Genomic DNA, 19,575 nt, shown 5'->3' on the forward strand with positions numbered 1-19,575 from the left:
TAGTGCCCGATAGGTAACCTACAAAGTCTAAGTGCCCGCTAGGTAATCTATATAATCCAAATGACCGCTAGGGTGCCTACATAGTCCAAATGCCCGCTAGGTAACCTAGATAGTCTAAGGGCCCTCTAGGTAACCTACATAGTCCTAGTTCCCCATAGTTAACCTACATTTTTCCAAGTGCCCGATAAGGAACCTACATAGTCCAAGTGCCCGCTAGGTACCCTACATAGTCCAAATGCCCTCTAGTTAACCTACATAGTCCAAGTGCCCGATAGGGAACCTAAATAATCCAAGTGCCTGCTAGGGAACCTACATAGTCCAAGTGCCCGTTAAGTAACCTAGATAGTCCAAATGCCCGCCAGGAAACCCATATAGTCCAAGTGCCCGCTAGGGAACTTACATAGTACAAGTGCCCATTAGTTAACCTCGATAGTCCAAGTGCCCGCTTGGTAACCTAGATAGTCCAACAGCCCGCTAGGTAACCTACATACTCCAAGAACCCGCTAGGTAACATAGATAGTTCAAGTGCCAGCTTGGCAACCTAGATAGTCCAAGTGCCCGCTAGGTAACCTACAGAGTCTAAGTGCCCGCTAGGGAACCTACATAGTCAAAGTGCCCGCGAGGGAACCTGCATTGTACAAGTGCCCGCTAATTAACCTAGATAGTCCAATTGCCTGCTACTTAACCTAGATAGTCCAAGTGCCCGCTAGTTAACCTTGATCATCCAAGTGCCCGCTAGTTAACCTACATAGTCCAAGTGCCTGATAGGGAACCTACATTGTCCAAGTGCCCGCAGAGGAACCTACATAGTCCAAGTGCCTGTTAGGGAACCTAGATAGTCCAAGAGCCCTTAGGGAACCTATATAGTCCAAGTGCCCGCTAGGGAACCTACATAGTCAAAGTGCCCGCTAGGGAACCTGCATTGTGCAAGTGCCCGCTTGTTAACCTAGATAGTCCAAGTGCCCGCTAGTTAACCTAGATAGTCTAATTTCTCGATAGTTAACCTACATAGTCCAAGGTCAGCTAGTTAACCTAGATAGTCCAAGTGCCCGCTAGTTACCCTACGTAGTCCCAGAACCTGCTAGTTAACCTAGATAGTCCAAGTGCCCGCTAGTTAACCTACATAGTCCAAGGGCCCGCTAGTTAACCTAGATATTCAATGTGCCGGCTAGTTAACCTAGATCGTCCAAGTGTACGCTAGTTAACCTACATAGTCCATGTTCCCGTTAGGTAACCTAGATAGTACAAGTGCCCGCAAGGTAACCTACATAGTCCAAGTGCCCGCTAGGTAACCTAGATATTCCAAGTTCCTGTTAGCTAACCTAGACAATCTAAGTGCCCTCTAGGTAACCTACATAGTCCAAGTGCCCTTTCCTTAACCTAGATAGTCCAAGTGCCCGCTAGGTAACCTACATAGTCCAAGTTCCCGCTAGGTAACATAGATAGTCCAAGTGCCCATTACCTAACCTAGATAATCCAATTGCCCGCTATGCAACATATATAGTCCAAGTGCCCATTCGTTAACCTAGAAGTCGAAGTGCCCGCTAGGTAACCTACATAGTCCAAATTCCCGTTCGGTAACCTAGATAGTCCAAGTGCCCGCTAATTAACCTACATAGTCCAAGTGCCCGCTAGGTAACCTAGATAGTGCAAGTGCCCGCTAGGTAACCTACATAGTCCAAGTGCCCGCTAGTTAACCTAGATAGTCCAAGTGCCCGTTTGTTAACCTAGATAGTCCAAGTGCCCGCTAGGTAACCTAGAGAGTCCAATTGCCTGCTAGGTAAGTTACATAGTCCAAATGCCCGTTCGTTAACCTACATAGTCCAAGGGCCCACTATTTAACCTAGATCGTCCAAGTGTCTTTGGTTAACCTACATAGTCCACTTGCCCGCAAGTTAACCTATAAAGTCCAAGTTCCAGCTATGTAACCTAGATAGTCCAATGGCCCGCTAGTTAACCTACATAGTCCAAGTGCCCGCTAGGTAAACTAGATAATCCTAGTGCCCGCTAAGGAACCTACATAGTCCAAGTGCACGCTAGTTAACCCAGATAGTCCAAGTGCCCGCTAGTTAACCTAGATAGTCCAAGTGCCACTAGGGAACATACATGGTCCAAGTGCTCGCTAGGTAACCTAGATAGTGCAAGTGCACGGTAGTTAACCTACATAGTCCAAGTGCCCGCTAGTTAACCTTGATAGTCCAAGTGCCTTCTAGTTAACTTAAATAGTCCAAGTGCCCGCTAGGTAACCTACATAGTCCAAGTGCCCACTAGGTAACCTAAATTATCCAAATGCCCGCTAGGGAAACTACATAGTCCAAGTGCCCGCTAGTTAACCTAGATAGTCCAAGTGCCCGCTAGTAAACCTAGATAGTCCAAGGGCCCGATAGTTAATCTAGACAGTCCAAGTGCCCCCTAGTTAACCTACATAGTCCAAGGGCCCTCTAGTTAACCTAGATAGTCCAAGTGCCCGCTAGGGGACGTACATAGTCCAAGTGCCCACTAGGTAACCTAAATAATCCAAATGCCCGCTAGGGAAACTACATAGTCAAAGTGCCCGCTAGTTAACCTAGATAGTCCAAGTGCCCGCTAGGGAATCTACATAGTCCAAGGGCCCGCTAGTTAACGTAGATAGTCCAAGTGCCGCTAGTTAATCTACATAGTTCAAGGGCCCGCTAGTTAACTTACATAGTCCAACTACCCGCTAGTTAACCTAGATTGTCCAAGTCCGCTAGTTAACCTACATAGTTCAAGTGCCCGCTAGGGAACCAATATAGTCCAAATGCCCGCTAGGGGCCCTAATAATCCATATGCCCGCTAGTTAACCTAGATAGTCCCAGTGCTCGCTAGTTAACCTAGATAGACCAAGTGCCCGCTAGGGAACCTATCTAGTCCAAGTACCCGCTAGGAAACGTACATAGTCCAAGTGCCCGCTAGGTAACGTACATAGTCCAAGTGCCCGCTAGGTAACGTAGATAGTCCAAGTGCCCGCTAGGGAACGTACATAGTCCAAGTGCCTGCTAGGTAACCTAGATAGTCCAAGTGCCCACTAGTTAACCTACATAGTACAGGTTCCCCCTAGGTAACCTAGATAGTCCAAGTGCCCGCTAGTTAACCTAGATTGTCCAAGTGCCCGCTAGTTAACCTACATAGTCCAAGGGCCCACTAGTTAACCAAGATAGTCCAAGTGTCCTCTAGTTAACCTACATAGTCCAAGTAACCACTAGGTAACCTAGATAGTCCAAGTGCCCGCTAGGTAACTTACATAGACCAAATGCCCTCTAGGCAACCTAGATAGTCCAAGTGCCCGTTCGTTAACCTAGATAGCCAAGTGCCCGCTAGATAACCTAGACAGTCCAAGTGTCTGCTAGGTAACCTACATACTCCAAATGCCCGTTCGTTAACCTACATAGTCCAAGGGCCCACTAGTAACCTAGATCGTCCAAGTGTCCTCTAGTTAACCTACATAGTCCAAATGCACGCTAGTTAACCTACATAGTCCAAGTGCCGCTAGGTAACCTACATAGTGCAAGTGTCCCCTAGTTAACCTACATAGTCCAAGTCCCCGGTAGTTAACATAGATAGTCCAAGTGCCCACTAGTTAACATTAATAGCCAAGTGCCCGCTAGGGAACATACATAGTCCAAGTGCCCGCTAGGTAACCTAGATAGTGCATTTGCCCAGTAGTTAACCTACATAATCCAAGTGCCCGCTAGGTAACCAAGATAGTCCAAGGGCCCGCTATTAACCTACATAGTCCAAGTGCCCGGTAGTTAACTTACATAGTCCATGTGCCCGCTCTGGAACCTACATAGTCCAAGTGCCTGCTAGGGAACCTACATAGTTCAAGTGTCCGTAGGGAACATACAGAATCCAAGTGCCCGCTAGGGAATCTACATAGTCCAAGGGCCCACTAGTTAACGTAGATATTCCAAGTGCCGCTAGATAATCTATATAGTCCAAGGGCCCTCTAGTTAACCGAAATAGTCCAAGTGCACGCTAGGGAACCTACATAGTCCAAGTCACGCTAGTTAACCTAGATAGTCCAAGTGCCCGCTAGTTAACTTACATAGTCCAAGGTCAGCTAGTTAACCTAGATAGTCCAAGTGCCCGCTAGTTAACCTACATAGTCCAAAAACCCGCTAGTTAACCTAGATAGTCCAAGTGCCCTCTAGTTAACCTACATACTCCTAGGGCCCGCTAGTTAACCTAGATATTCCATGTGCCCGCTAGTTAACCTAGATTGTCCAAGTGTCCTCTAGTTAACCTACATAGTCCAAGTAACCACTAGGTAACCTAGATAGTCCAAGTGCCCGCTAGGTAACTTACATAGTCCAAATGCCCTCTAGGCAACCTAGATAGTCCAAGTGCCCGTTCGTTAACCTAGATAGCCAAGTGCCCGCTAGATATCCTAGACAGTCCATGTGTCTGCTAGGTAACCTACATACTCCAAATGCCCGTTCGTTAACCTACATAGTCCAAGGGCCCACTAGTAACCTAGATCGTCCAAGTGTCCTCTAGTTAACCTACATAGTCCAAATGCACGCTAGTTAACCTACATAGTCCAAGTGCCGCTAGGTAACCTACATAGTGCAAGTGTCCCCTAGTTAACCTACATAGTCCAAGTCCCCGGTAGTTAACATAGATAGTCCAAGTGCCCACTAGTTAACATTAATAGCCAAGTGCCCGCTAGGGAACATACATAGTCCAAGTGCCCGCTAGGTAACCTAGATAGTGCATTTGCCCAGTAGTTAACCTACATAATCCAAGTGCCCGCTAGGTAACCAAGATAGTCCAAGGGCCCGCTATTAACCTACATAGTCCAAGTGCCCGGTAGTTAACTTACATAGTCCATGTGCCCGCTCTGGAACCTACATAGTCCAAGTGCCTGCTAGGGAACCTACATAGTTCAAGTGTCCGTAGGGAACATACAGAATCCAAGTGCCCGCTAGGGAATCTACATAGTCCAAGGGCCCACTAGTTAACGTAGATATTCCAAGTGCCGCTAGATAATCTATATAGTCCAAGGGCCCTCTAGTTAACCGAAATAGTCCAAGTGCACGCTAGGGAACCTACATAGTCCAAGTCACGCTAGTTAACCTAGATAGTCCAAGTGCCCGCTAGTTAACTTACATAGTCCAAGGTCAGCTAGTTAACCTAGATAGTCCAAGTGCCCGCTAGTTAACCTACATAGTCCAAAAACCCGCTAGTTAACCTAGATAGTCCAAGTGCCCTCTAGTTAACCTACATACTCCTAGGGCCCGCTAGTTAACCTAGATATTCCATGTGCCCGCTAGTTAACCTAGATTGTCCAAGTGTCCTCTAGTTAACCTACATAGTCCAAGTGCCCGCTAGGTAACCTAGATAGTCCAAGTGCCCGCTAGGTAACTTACATAGTCCAAATGCCCGCTAGGCAACGTAGATAGTCCAAGTGCCCGTTCATTAACCTAGATAGCCAAGTGCCCGCTAGGTAACCTAGACAGTCCAAGTGTCTGCTAGGTAACCTACATAGTCCAAATGCCCGTTCATTAACCTACATAGTCCAAGGGCCCACTAGTTAACCTAGATCGTCCAAGTGTCCTCTAGTTAACCTACATAGTCCAAATGCACGCTAGTTAACCTACATAGTCCAAGTGCCGCTAGGTAACCTACATAGTGCAAGTGTCCCCTAGTTAACCTACATAGTCCAAGTGCCCGGTAGTTAACATAGATAGTCCAAGTGCCCACTAGTTAACATATATGGCCAAGTGCCCTCTAGGGAACGTACATAGTCCAAGTGCCCGCTAGGTAACCAAGATAGACCAAGGGCCCGCTGGTTAACCTACATAATCCAAGTGCCAGTATTTAACTGACATAGTCCAAGTGCCCGCTCTGGAACATACAGAATCCAAGTGCCCGCCAGGGAATCTACATAGTCCAAGGGCCCGCTAGTTAACCTACATAGTCCAAGTACCCGCTAGTTAACCTAGATCGTCCAAGTGCACGCTAGTTAACCTACTTAGTCCAAGGGCCCGCTAGTTAACCTGTATAGTCCAAGTGCCCGCTAGGGAACCTACATAGTCAAAGTGCCCGCTAGGGAACCTACATAGTCCAAGTCCCCGCTAGTTAACCTAGATAGTCCAAGTGCCCGCTAGTTAACCTAGATAGTCCAAGTGCCCGCTAGTTAACTTACATAGTCCAAAGGCCTGCTAGTTAACTTACATAGAGCAAGGGTCCGCTAGTTAACATTGATAGTCCAGGTGCCCGCTAGTAAACCTACATAGTCCAAGTGCCCGCTAGGGAACGTACATAGTCCAGGTGCCTGCTAGGTATCCTCGATAGTCCAAGTGCCCGCTAGTTAACCTACATAGTCCAAGTGCATCCTAGGTAAACTACATAGTCCAAGTGCCCACTAGGTAACCTAGACTGTCCAATTACCCCCTAGTTAACCTAGACAGTCCAAGTACCCGATAGGGAAGCTACATAGTCCAAATGCTCGCTAGGGAACCTACATAGAGCAAGTGCCCGCTAGGTAACCTAGATAGTCCAATTGCCCATTAGCTAACCTAGATAGTCGAAGTGTCCGCTAGTTAACCTACATAGTCCAAGTGCCCGTTCGTTAACGTAGATAGGTCAAGTGCCTGCTAGGTAACCTAGACAGTCCAAGTGCCCGCTAGGTTACATACATAGTACAAGTGCAAGTTCATTAACCTAGATAGTCCAAGTGCCGCTGGTAACCTAGAAAGTCCAAGGGCCCGCTAGGTAACCTTGATAGTCCAAGTGCCTTTTAGTTAACCTACGTAGTCCAAGTGCCCGCTAGGTAACCTACATAGTCCAAGTGCCCACTAGGTAACCTAAATAATCCAAATGCCCGCTAGGGAAACTACATAGTCCAAGTGCCCGCTAGTTAACCTAGATAGTCCAAGTGCCCGCTATGCAACCTACATAGTCCAAGTGCCCGTTCGTTAACCTTCAAGTCCAAGTGCCCGCTAGGTAACCTAGACAGTCCAAGTGCCCGCTAGGTTACCTGCATATTCCAAGTGCCCGTTCGTTAACCTATATAGTCGAAGTGCCTGCTAGGTAACCTAGATAGTCCAAGGGCCCGCTAGTTAACCTACGTAGTCCAAGGGCTCACTTGTTAACTTTGATAGTCCAAGTGCCCGCTAGTTAACCTAGATTGTCCAAGTGCCCGCTAGTTAACCTAGATTGTCCAAGTGTCCACTAGGGATCGTTCATAATCCAAGTGCCTGCTAGGTAACCTAGAGAGTCCAAGTGCTCGCTAGTTAACCTAGATAGACCTAGTGCCCGTTAGTTAACCTAGATAGTCCAATTGCCCACTAGGGGACGTACATAGTCCAAGTGCCCGCTAGGTAACCTAGATAGTCCAAGAGCGCGCTAGGGTATGTACATAGTCCAAGTGCCTGCTAGGAAACCTAGATAGTCCAAGTGCCCGCTATTTAACCTACATAGTCAAATTGCCCGCTAGTTAACTTAAGTAGTACAAATGTCTGATAGGGATCCTACATAGTCCAAGTGCCCGCTAGGTAACCTACATAGTCCAAGTGCCCATTCGTTAACCTAGATAGTCAAAGTGCCCGCTAGGTAACCTAGACTGTCCAAGTGCCCACTAGGTTACCTACATAGTTCAAGTGCCCGTTCGTTAACCTACATAGTCCAAGTGCCCGCTAGAGAACCTACATAATCCAAGTGCCCGATAGGGAACCTACATAATCCAAGTGCCCGCTAGGGAACCTACACAGTCCATGTGCCGGCTAGGCAACCTACAGAGTCCAAGTGCCCGTTAGTTAACCTAGATAGTCAAAGTGCCTGCTAGTTAACCAAGATAGTCCAAGTGCCCGCTAGGTAACCTACATAGTACAAGGGCCCGCTAGTTGACCTAGATAGTCCAAGTTCCCGCTAGTTAACCTAGATAGTCAAAGTGCCCGCTAGTTAACCTAAGTAGTACAAATGTCTGATAGGCATCCTACATAGTCCAAGTGCCCGCTAGTTAACCTAGATCGTCCAAGTGCACGCTAGTTAACCTACATAGTACAAGGGCCTGCTAGTTGACCTAGATAGTCCAAGTTCCCGCTAGTTAACCTAGATAGTCATAGTGCCCGCTAGTTAACCTAAGTAGTACAAATGTCTGATAGGCATCCTACATAGTCCAAGTACCCGCTAGTTAACCTAGATTGTCCAAGTGCACGCTAGTTAACCTACATAGTCCAAGGGCCCGCTAGTTAACCTATATAGTCCAAGTGCCCGCTAGGGAACCTAAATAGTCCAAGTCCCCGCTAGTTAACCTAGATAGTCCAAGTGCCCGCTAGTTACCCTAGATATTCCAAGTGCCCGCTAGTTAATCAGGATCATCAAAGTGCCCTCTAGTTAACTTACATAGTCCAAAGGCCTGCTAGTTAACCTACATAGAGCAAGGACCCCCTAGTTAACCTTGATAGTCCAAGTGCCCGCTAGTTAACCTACATAGTCCAAGTTCACGCTAGGTAACCTAGACAGTCCAAGTGACCATTAGGTTACCTACATAGTCCAAGTGCCCGTTCGTTAACCTACGTAGTCCAAGTGCCCGCTAGGTAACGTAGATAGCCTAAGTGCCCGCTAGGGAACGTACATAGTCCATGTGCCCGCTAGGTAACCTAGATAGTCCAAGTGCCCGCTAGTTAACCTACATAGTCCAAGTGCATCCTAGGTAAACTACATAGTCCAAGTGCCCACTAGGTAACCTAGACTGTCCAATTACCCCCTTGTTAACCTAGACAGTCCAAGTACCCGATAGGGAAGCTAAATATCCAAGTGCTCGCTAGGGAACCTACATAATCCAAGTGCTCGCTAGGCAACCTACATAGTCGAAGTGCCCGCTAGGTAACCTAGATAGTCCAATTGCCCATTAGCTAACCTAGATAGTCGAAGTGTCCGCTAGTTAACCTTCATAGTCCAAGTGCCCGTTCGTTAACGTAGATAGGCCAAGTGCCTGCTAGGTAACCTAGACAGTCCAAGTGACCGCTAGGTTACCTACATAGTCCAGGTGCACGTTCATTAAACTAGATAGTCCAAGTGCCCGCTGGTAACCTACATAGTCCAAGGGCCCGCTAGGTAACCTTGATAGTCCAAGTGCCTTCTAGTTAACCTACATAGTCCAAGTGCCCACTAGGTAACCTACATAGTCCAAGTGCCCACTAGGTAACCTAAATAGTCCAAATGGCCGCTAGGGAAACTATATAGTCCAAGTGCCCGCTAGTTAACCTAGATAGTTCAAGTGCCCGCTAAGCAACCTACATAGTCCAAGTGCCCGTTCGTTAACCTAGAAGTCCAGGTGCCCGCTAGGTAACCTAGACAGTCCAAGTGCCCGCTAGGTTACCTGTATATTCCAAGTGCCCGTTCGTTAACTTAGATAGTCCAAGTGCCCACTAGGTAACCTGTATAGTCCAAGTGCCTGCTAGGTAACCTAGATAGTCCAAGGGCCCGCTAGTTAACCTACATAGTCCATGGGCTCACTTGTTAACTTTGATAGTCCAAGTGCCCGCTAGTTAACCTAGATTGTCCAAGTGCCCGCTAGTTAACCTAGATTGTCCAAGTGCCCGCTAGGGATCCTTCATAATCCAAGTGCCTTCTAGGTAACCTAGATAGTCCAAGTGCTCGCTAGTTAACCTAGATAGTCCTAGTGCCTGTTAGTTAACCTAGATAGTCCAATTGCCCTCTAGGGGACGTACATAGTCCATGTGCCTGCTAGGAAACATAGATAGTCCAAGTGCCCGCTATTTAACCTACATAGTCATATTTCCCGCTAGTTAACCTAAGTAGTACCAATGTCTGATAGGGATCCTACATAGTCCAAGTCCCGCTAGGTTACCTAGACAGTCCTAGTGCCCGCTAGTTAACCTACATAGTCCAAGTGCCCGATAGGGAACCTACATAATCCAAGTGCCCGATAGGGAACTTACATAATCCAAGTGCCCGCTAGGGAACCTACACAGTCCATGTGCCCGCTAGGCAACCTACATAGTCCAAGTGCCCGTTAGTTAACCTAGATAGACAAAGTGCCTGCTAGTTAACCTAGATACTCCAAGTGCCCGCTAGGTAACCTACATAGTCCAAGTTCCCGCTTGGTAAACTTAATAGTCCAAATGCCCGCTAGGGAAACTACATAGTCCAAGTGCCCACTAGTTAACCTAGATACTCCAAGTGCCTGCTAGCAAACCTACATAATCCATGGGCCAGCTAGTTAACCTACATAGTGCAAGGGCCCGCTAGTTAACCTAGATCGTGCAAGTGTCCACTAGTTAACCTACATAGTCCACGTGTCCGCTAGGTAACCTAGATAGTCCAAGTGCCCGCTAGGGATCCTTCATAATCCAAGTGTCTGCTAGGTAACCTAGATAGTCCAACTGCCCGATAGTTAACCTAGATAGTCCTAGTTCCCTTTAGTAAACCTAGATAGTCCAAGTGCCCGCTAGTTAACCTAGATAGTCCTAGTTCCCATTAGTTAACCTAGATAGTCCAAGTGCCCACTAGGGGACGTACAAAGTCCAAGTGGCCGCTAGTTAACCTACATAGTCCAAGGTCCACTAGTTAACCAAGATAGTCCAAGTGCCCGCTAGGTAACCTACATAGTAGAAGGGCCCGCTAGTTGACCTAGATAGTCCAAGTTCCCGCTAGTTAACCTAGATAGTCAAAGTGTCCGCTAGTTAACCTAAGTAGTACAAATGCCTGATAGGCATCCTACATAGTCCAAGGGCCAGCTAGTTAACCTACATAATCCAAGTCCCCGCTAGGTAACCTAGACAGTCCAAGTGACCATTATGTTACCTACATAGTCCAAGTGCCCGCTGGGTAACCTAGATAGTCCAAGTGCCCGCTAGTTAACCTACATAGTCCAAGTGCCCACTAGGTAACCTAGACAGCCCAATTGCGCGCTAGTTAACCTAGACAGTCCAAGTACCCGATAAGGAACCTACATAGTCCAAGTGCCCGCTGGGAACCTACATAGTCCAAGTGCTCGCTAGGGAACCTACATAGTCCAAGTGCCCGTTAGTTACCCTAGATAGTCCAAATGCCCGTTAGCTAACCTAGATAGTCGACGTGTCCGCTAGTTAACCTACATAGTCCAAGTGCCCGTTAATTAATATAGATAGGCCAAGTGCCCGCTAGGGAAGGTACATAGTCCATGTGCCCGCTAGGTAACCTAGAGAGTGCAAGTGCCCGCTAGTTAACCTACATAGTCCAAGTGCCTGCTAGGTAACCTAGATAGTCCAAATGCCCGTTAGCTAACCTAGATAGTCGAAGTGTCCGCTAGTTAACCTACATAGTCCAAGTGCCCGTTAATTAATATAGATAGGCCAAGTGCCCGCTAGGTAACCTAGACAGTCCAAGTGTCTGCTAGGTTACCTACATAGTCCAAGTGCACGTTCGTTAACCTAGAAAGTCCAATTGCCCGCTGGTAACCTACATTGTCCAAGGGCCCGCTAGGTAACCTTGATAGTCCAAGTGCTTTCTAGTTAACCTACATAGTCCAAGTGCCCGCTAGGTAACCTACATAGTCCAAGTGCCCACTAGGTAACCTATATAATCCAAATGCCCGCTAGGGAAACTACATAGTCCAAGTGCCCGTTAGTTAACCTAGATAGTCCAAATGCCCACTAGGGGACGTGCATAGTCCAAGTGCCCGCTAGGTAACCTAGATAGTCCAAGTGCCCGTTCGTTAACCTAGATACTCCAAGTGCCTGCTAGTAAACCTACATAATCCATGGGCCAGCTAGTTAACCTATATAGTGCAAGTGTCTGCTAGTTAACCTAGATCGTCCAAGTGCCCGCTAGTTAACCTAAGTAGTCCAAATGTCCGATAGGGATCCTACATAGTCCAGATGCCCGCTAGGTACCCTGCATAGTCCAAGTGCCCGTTCGTTAACCTAGATAGTCAAAGTGCCCGCTAGGTAACCTAGACAGTCCAAATGCCCGCTAGGTTACCTACATAGTCCAAGTGCCCGTTCATTAACCTAGATAGTCCAAGTGCCTGCTAGGTTACCTAGACAGTCCAAGTGCCCGCTAGTTAACTAACATAGTCCAAGTGCCCGATAGGGAACCTACATAGTCCAAGTGCCCGCTAGGCAACCTACATAGTCCAAGTGCCAGTTAGTTAACCTAGATAGTCCAAGTGCCCACTAGGGGAGGTACATAGTCCAAGTGCCCGCTAGGTAACCTACATAGTCCAAGTTCCCGATGGTAAACCTAAATAGTCCAAATGCCCGCTAGGGAAACTACATAGTCCAAGTGCCTGCTAGTTAACCTAATAGTCCAAGTGCTTGTTAGTAAACCTACATAATCCATGGGCCCGCTAGTTAACCTACATAGTCCAAGTGCCCGTTAATTAATATAGATAGGCCAAGTGCCCGCTAGGGAAGGTACATAGTCCATGTGCCCGCTAGGTAACCTAGAGAGTGCAAGTGCCCGCTAGTTAACCTACATAGTCCAAGTGCCTGCTAGGTAACCTAGATAGTCCAAGGGTCTGCTAGTTAACCTACATAGTCCAAGTGACCGCTAGGTAATCTACATAGTACAAGTGTCCGCTAGTTAACCTAGATCGTCCAATTGTCCACTAGTTAACCTACATAGTCCAATTGCCCGCTAGGTAACCTAGACAGTCCAATTGCCCGCTAGTTAACCTACATAGTCCAAGTGCCCGATAGGGAACCTACATAACCAAGGGCTCGCTAGGCAACCTACATAGTCCAATTGCCCGTTAGTTAACCTAGATAGTCCAAGTGCCCGCTAGGTAACCTAGATAGTCCAAGTGCGCGCTAGTTAACCTACATAGTCCAAGTGCCCGTTCATTAACCTAGATAGTCCAAGTGCCTGCTAGGTTACCTAGACAGTCCAAGTGCCCGCTGGTTAACCTACATAGTCCAAGTGCCCGATAGGGAACCTACATAGTCCAAGTGCCCATTAGGCAACCTACATATTCCAAGTGCCAATTAGTTAACCTAGATAGTCCAAGTGCCCACTAGGGGACGTACATAGTCCAAGTGCCCGCTAGGCAACCTACATAGTCCAAGTTCCCGATGGTAACCTAAATAGTCCAAATGCCCGCTAGGGAAACTACATAGTCCAAGTGCCTGCTAGTTAACCTAGATAGTCCAAGTGCCTGTTAGTAAACCTACATAATCCATGGGCCCGCTAGTTAACCTACATAGTCCAAGTGCCCGCTAGGGAAGGTACATAGTCCATGTGCCCGCTAGGTAACCTAGAGAGTGCAGATGCCCGCTAGTTAACCTACATAGTCCAAGTGCCTGCTAGGTAACCTAGATAGTCCAAGGGTTTGCTAGTTAACCTACATTGTCCAAGTGCCCGCTAGGTAACCTACATAGTGCAAGTGTCCGCTAGTTAACCTACATAGTCAAACTGCCCGCTAGTTAACCTAGATAGTCCAAGTGCCCGCTAGGTAACCTACATAGTACAAGTGTCCGCTAGTTAACATAGATCGTCCAATTGTCCGCTAGTTAACCTACATAGTCAAATTGCCCGTTAGGTAACCTAGACAGTCCAAGTGCCCGCTAGTTAACCTACATAGTCCAAGTGCCCGATAGGGAACCTACATAATCCAAGGGCCCGCTAGGCAACCTACATAGTCCAAGTGCCCGTTAGTTAACCTAGATAGTCAAAGTGCCTGCTAGGTAACCTAGATAGTCCAAGTGCACGCTAGTTAACCTAGATATTCCAAGTGCCCGCTAGTTAACCTAGATAGTCCAAGTGCCCACTAGGTAACCTACATATTACAAGTGTCCGCTAGTTAACCTAGATCGTCCAATTGTCCGCTAGTTAACCTACGTAGTCCAATTGCCCGCTAGGTAACCTAGACTGTCCAAGTGCCCGCTAGTTAACCTACATAGTCCAAGTGCCTGATAGGGAACCTACATAATCCAAGGGCCCGCTAGGCAACCTACATAGTCCAAGTGCCCTTTAGTTAACCTAGATAGTCAAAGTGCCTGCTAGGTAACCTAGATCGTCCAAGGGCCCCCTAGTTAGCCTACATAGTCCAAGTGCCCGCTAGGTAACCTAGATAGTCCAAGTGCCCGTTCGGTAACCTGATAGTCCAAGTGCCCTTTAGGGAACCTAGATAGTCCAAGGGCCCGCTAGAAAACCTACATAGTCCATGGGCCCGCTAGTTAACCTACATAGTGCAAGTGTCCGCTAGTTAACCTACATATTCCAAGTGCCCCCTAGTTAACCTACATAATCTAAGTTCACGTTAGCTAACCTAGGTAGTCCAAGGGCCCGCTAGTTGACCTACATAGTCCAGGTGCCAGCTAGGTAACCTAGATAGTACAAGTGCCCCCGACTAACCTAGATAGTCCAAGTGGCGGCTAGGTAACCTACATAGTCCAATTGCCCATTCGTTAACCTAGATAATCCAAGTGTCCGCTAGGTAACCTAGACAGTCCAAGTGCCCGCTAGTTAACCTACATAATCCAAGTGCCCGCTAGGGAACCTACATAGTCCAAGTGCCCACTAGGCAACCTACATAGTCCTAGTGCCCGATAGGGAAACTAGATAGTCCAAGTGTCCTCTAGTTACCCTACATAGTCCAAGTGCCCGTTAGTTAACCTAGATAGACAAAGTGCCTGCTAGTTAACCTAGATACTCCAAGTGCCCGCTAGGTAACCTACATAGTCCAAGTTCCCGCTTGGTAAACTTAATAGTCCAAATGCCCGCTAGGGAAACTACATAGTCCAAGTGCCCGCTAGTTAACCTAGATACTCCAAGTGCCTGCTAGTAAACCTACATAATCCATGGGCCAGCTAGTTAACCTACATAGTGCAAGGGCCCGCTAGTTAACCTAGATCGTGCAAGTGTCCGCTAGTTAACCTACATAGTCCACGTGTCCGCTAGGTAACCTAGATAGTCCAAGTGCCCGCTAGGGATCCTTCATAATCCAAGTGTCTGCTAGGTAACCTAGATAGTCCAACTGCCCGATAGTTAACCTAGATAGTCCTAGTTCCCTTTAGTAAACCTAGATAGTCCAAGTGCCCGCTAGTTAACCTAGATAGTCCTAGTTCCCATTAGTTAACCTAGATAGTCCAAGTGCCCACTAGGGGACGTACAAAGTCCAAGTGGCCGCTGGTTAACCTACATAGTCCAAGGTCCACTAGTTAGCCTAGATAGTCCAAGTGACTGCTAGTTAACCTACATAGTAGAAGGGCCCGCTAGTTGACCTAGATAGTCCAAGTTCCCGCTAGTTAACCTAGATAGTCAAAGTGTCTGCTAGTTAACCTAAGTAGTACAAATGCCTGATAGGCATCCTACATAGTCCAAGGGCCAGCTAGTTAACCTACATAATCCAAGTCCCCGATAGGTAACCTAGACAGTCCAAGTGACCATTATGTTACCTACATAGTCCAAGTGCCCGCTGGGTAACCTAGATAGTCCAAGTGCCCGCTAGTTAACCTACATAGTCCAAGTGCCTGCTAGGTAAACTACATAGTCCAAGTGCCCACTAGGTAACCTAGACAGCCCAATTGCCCGCTAGTTAACCTAGACAGTCCAAGTACCCGATAAGGAACCTACATAGTCCAAGTGCCCGCTGGGAACCTACATAGTCCAAGTGCTCGCTAGGGAACCTACATAGTCCAAGTGCCCGTTAGTTACCCTAGATAGTCCAAATGCCCGTTAGCTAACCTAGATAGTCGACGTGTCCGCTAGTTAACCTACATAGTCCAAGTGCCCGTTAATTAATATAGATAGGCCAAGTGCCCGCTAGGGAAGGTACATAGTCCATGTGCCCGCTAGGTAACCTAGAGAGTGCAAGTGCCCGCTAGTTAACCTACATAGTCCAAGTGCCTGCTAGGTAACCTAGATAGTCCAAATGCCCGTTAGCTAACCTAGATAGTCGAAGTGTCCGCTAGTTAACCTACATAGTCCAAGTGCCCGTTAATTAATATAGATAGGCCAAGTGCCCGCTAGGTAACCTAGACAGTCCAAGTGTCTGCTAGGTTACCTACATAGTCCAAGTGCACGTTCGTTAACCTAGAAAGTCCAATTGCCCGCTGGTAACCTACATTGTCCAAGGGCCCGCTAGGTAACCTTGATAGTCCAAGTGCTTTCTAGTTAACCTACATAGTCCAAGTGCCCGCTAGGTAACCTACATAGTCCAAGTGCCCACTAGGTAACCTATATAATCCAAATGCCCGCTAGGGAAACTACATAGTCCAAGTGCCCGTTAGTTAACCTAGATAGTCCAAATGCCCACTAGGGGACGTGCATAGTCCAAGTGCCCGCTAGGTAACCTAGATAGTCCAAGTGCCCGTTCGTTAACCTAGATACTCCAAGTGCCTGCTAGTAAACCTACATAATCCATGGGCCAGCTAGTTAACCTATATAGTGCAAGTGTCTGCTAGTTAACCTAGATCGTCCAAGTGCCCGCTAGTTAACCTAAGTAGTCCAAATGTCCGATAGGGATCCTACATAGTCCAGATGCCCGCTAGGTACCCTGCATAGTCCAAGTGCCCGTTCGTTAACCTAGATAGTCAAAGTGCCCGCTAGGTATCCTAGACAGTCCAAATGCCCGCTAGGTTACCTACATAGTCCAAGTGCCCGTTCATTAACCTAGATAGTCCAAGTGCCTGCTAGGTTACCTAGACAGTCCAAGTGCCCGCTAGTTAACCTACATAGTCCAAGTGCCCGATAGGGAACCTACATAGTCCAAGTGCCCGCTAGGCAACCTACATAGTCCAAGTGCCAGTTAGTTAACCTAGATAGTCCAAGTGCCCACTAGGGGAGGTACATAGTCCAAGTGCCCGCTAGGTAACCTACATAGTCCAAGTTCCCGATGGTAAACCTAAATAGTCCAAATGCCCGCTAGGGAAACTACATAGTCCAAGTGCCTGCTAGTTAACCTAGATAGTCCAAGTGCCTGTTAGTAAACCTACATAATCCATGGGCCCGCTAGTTAACCTACATAGTCCAAGTGCCCGCTAGGGAAGGTACATAGTCCATGTGCCCGCTAGGTAACCTAGAGAGTGCAAGTGCCCGCTAGTTAACCTACATAGTCCAAGTGCCTGCTAGGTAACCTAGATAGTCCAAGGGTCTGCTAGTTAACCTACATAGTCCAAGTGCCCGCTAGGTAATCTGCATAGTGCAAGTGTCCGCTAGTTAACCTACATAGTCAAAGTGCCCGCTAGTTAACCTAGATAGTCCAAGTGCCCGCTAGGTAACCTACATAGTACAAGTGTCCGCTAGTTAACCTAGATCGTCCAATTGTCCACTAGTTAACCTACATAGTCCAATTGCCCGCTAGGTAACCTAGACAGTCCAATTGCCCGCTAGTTAACCTACATAGTCCAAGTGCCCGATAGGGAACCTACATAATCCAAGGGCTCGCTAGGCAACCTACATAGTCCAATTGCCCGTTAGTTAACCTAGATAGTCCAAGTGCCCGCTAGGTAACCTAGATAGTCCAAGTGCGCGCTAGTTAACCTACATAGTCCAAGTGCCGGTTCATTAACCTAGATAGTCCAAGTGCCTGCTAGGTTACCTAGACAGTCCAAGTGCCCGCTGGTTAACCTACATAGTCCAAGTGCCCGATAGGGAACCTACATAGTCCAAGTGCCCACTAGGCAACCTACATATTCCAAGTGCCAATTAGTTAACCTAGATAGTCCAAGTGCCCACTAGGGGACGTACATAGTCCAAGTGCCCGCTAGGCAACCTACATAGTCCAAGTTCCCGATGGTAACCTAAGTAGTCCAAATGCCCGCCAGGGAAACTACATAGTCCAAGTGCCTGCTAGTTAACCTAGATAGTCCAAGTGCCTGTTAGTAAACCTACATAATCCCTGGGCCCGCTAGTTAACCTACATAGTACAAGTGCCTGCTAGGGAAGGTACATAGTCCATGTGCCCGCTAGGTAACCTAGAGAGTGCAGATGCCCGCTAGTTAACCTACATAGTCCAAGTGCCTGCTAGGTAACCTAGATAGTCCAAGGGTCTGCTAGTTAACCTACATTGTCCAAGTGCCCGCTAGGTAACCTACATAGTGCAAGTGTCCGCTAGTTAACCTACATAGTCAAACTGCCCGCTAGTTAACCTAGATAGTCCAAGTGCCCGCTATGTAACCTACATAGTACAAGTGTCCGCTAGTTAACCTAGATCGTCCAATTATCTGCTAGTTAACCTACATAGTCAAATTGCCCGCTAGGTAACCTAGACAGTCCAAGTGCCCGCTAGTTAACCTACATAGTCCAAGTGCCCGATAGGGAACCTACATAATCCAAGGGCCCGCTAGGCAACCTACATAGTCCAAGTGCCCGTTAGTTAACCTAGATAGTCAAAGTGCCTGCTAGGTAACCTAGATAGTCCAAGTGCACGCTAGTTAACCTAGATATTCCAAGTGCCCGCTAGTTAACCTAGATAGTCCAAGTGCCCACTAGGTAACCTACATATTACAAGTGTCCGCTAGTTAACCTAGATCGTCCAATTGTCCGCTAGTTAACCTACGTAGTACAATTGCCCGCTAGGTAACCTAGACTGTCCAAGTGCCCGCTAGTTAACCTACATAGTCCAAGTGCCTGATAGGGAACCTACATAATCCAAGGGCCCGCTAGGCAACCTACATAGTCCAAGTGCCCGTTAGTTAACCTAGATAGTCAAAGTGCCTGCTAGGTAACCTAGATCGTCCAAGGGCCCCCTAGTTAGCCTACATAGTCCAAGTGCCCGCTAGGTAACCTAGATAGTCCAAGTGCCCGTTCGGTAACCTGATAGTCCAAGTGCCCTTTAGGGAACCTAGATAGTCCAAGGGCCCGCTAGAAAACCTACATAGTCCATGGGCCCGCTAGTTAACCTACATAGTGCAAGTGTCCGCTAGTTAACCTACATATTCCAAGTGCCCCCTAGTTAACCTACATAATCTAAGTTCACGTTAGCTAACCTAGGTAGTCCAAGGGCCCGCTAGTTGACCTACATAATCCAGGTGCCAGCTAGGTAACCTAGATAGTACAAGTGCCCCCGACTAACCTAGATAGTCCAAGTGGCGGCTAGGTAACCTACATAGTCCAATTGCCCATTCGTTAACCTAGATAATCCAAGTGCCCGCTAGGTAACCTAGACAGTCCAAGTGCCCGCTAGTTAACCTACATAATCCAAGTGCCCGCTAGGGAACCTACATAGTCCAAGTGCCCACTAGGCAACCTACATAGTCCTAGTGCCCGATAGGGAAACTAGATAGTCCAAGTGTCCTCTAGTTACCCTACATAGTCCAAGTGCCCGTTAGTTAACCTAGATAGTCAAAGTGCCTGCTAGGTAACCTAGATAGTCCAAGTGCCCGCTAGGTAACCTACATAGTCCAAGTTCCCGCTTGGTAACTTAAATAGTCCAAATGCCCGCTAGGGAAACAACATAGTCCAAGTACCCGCTAGTTAACCTAGATAGTCCAAGTGCCTGCTAGTAAACCTACATAATCCATGGGCCCGCAAGTTAACTTACATAGTGCAAGGGCCCGCTATTTAACCTAGATAGTACAAGTACCCGGTAGTGATCCTTCATAATCCAAGTGCCTGCTAGGTAACCTAGATAGTCCAAGTGCCGCCTGGGATCCTTCA

This window comes from Tenrec ecaudatus, assembly GCF_050624435.1.
Source record: "Tenrec ecaudatus isolate mTenEca1 chromosome 10 unlocalized genomic scaffold, mTenEca1.hap1 SUPER_10_unloc_1, whole genome shotgun sequence".
Taxonomy (NCBI): Eukaryota; Metazoa; Chordata; class Mammalia; order Afrosoricida; family Tenrecidae; genus Tenrec; species Tenrec ecaudatus.